Below are 1,227 nucleotides of genomic sequence, written 5' to 3' on the forward strand. Positions count from 1 at the left end.
CTCTCCACCACACTTATTATTACTGGTGGGTAAATCGATTCACACGTTCACACGTTAAATCACACTTTYTATTCTGGCAAACTAGACGGATTCRTACACGACCAAAGCAGCAKTGCATTTGCCRCAGTACCACAGTRTCCCTAGCMATTACATTAATTACTAAAACGTTTGAGACCAYARGAGAAATAGCACCATAACACTGGGCTATTCCATCCAGCTCTCCCTTTAATTTTCAGCTCGGCATAAGAGACACAGAGACGCACTGCACTACCACCAATGATGAGTAAAGCTACAAGAAATAGTCGAAGTGCGCAGAAAAAAAAAATCCATACAGAAATAACGTTTTCTTCCCCCTTACAATTTTGACTTTGTTTTCTATTCATCATATACAGGGTGATTTTTTTTTTCATTAGGTGGGAGAAGGAGTAGGAAGCGGGGATTAGAAGGCGGAAAAGCAATCATTTTCCAAAAAAAAAGACCTCTTCGGCACAATATCTCAGTTTTCCGATCCCCACATGCAGAATCAGCAGACTTCATTATATCCCAYGAAGAACGACATGCAGAGTTACTAATGAGAAGGTGTCAGTTATAACCAGTTTCTTCTTTAGAAAGAAAAAGCCAAAGATCAGAGAAATGCTATTGAAGATTTATCCGCGCTAATTGCTCTAATCCCCTGCGGAAGTGACAATCAAACAATGTCTCTTTCACGGGTGCATCCTATCTCAGAGAGTATATCACARAAAGTATATTTCTTYTCCTTTCATAGGGAAAACAACTCCAAAAGCCAAGTGAGGTGCTTAAGTATGTTGAATTTATAATAAACCTTAAGTCTGTTGAATGAATAATAAATAAAAAATAATAAAGCATAGTAAAAATACTACCAAATAATAATATTAATAATAAATGCTATGGATTAAATCTGTTTTCCTGTATATTGAAAGCTATTTTAGAGGAGGTAAAGGAATAGTCCAAGATACTTTCATGAAATCAAAGAAAGGGTTTGTTAATGAATGTTGAATGTGAAAGAAYAYCCCTCCTTTTAAAAGAAGCAAAACAARACATAAMTMATCAAATAATAAGCAARTAGTTTGTGAAAATAAAACTGTAGTTTGATAAATTTTGACTCAAGATATATCTCGAGGATCACAGACTCTCTTGCTGGAGAAACTAATAAAACAATCACTTATCAAAGGGGTCGAGGACAGCTCATGCAATTAGAAGTCTTCC

This window comes from Nothoprocta perdicaria, unplaced genomic scaffold (genome assembly GCF_003342845.1).
Source record: "Nothoprocta perdicaria isolate Ctin4 unplaced genomic scaffold, notPer1 scaffold_492, whole genome shotgun sequence".
Classification (NCBI taxonomy): Eukaryota; Metazoa; Chordata; class Aves; order Tinamiformes; family Tinamidae; genus Nothoprocta; species Nothoprocta perdicaria.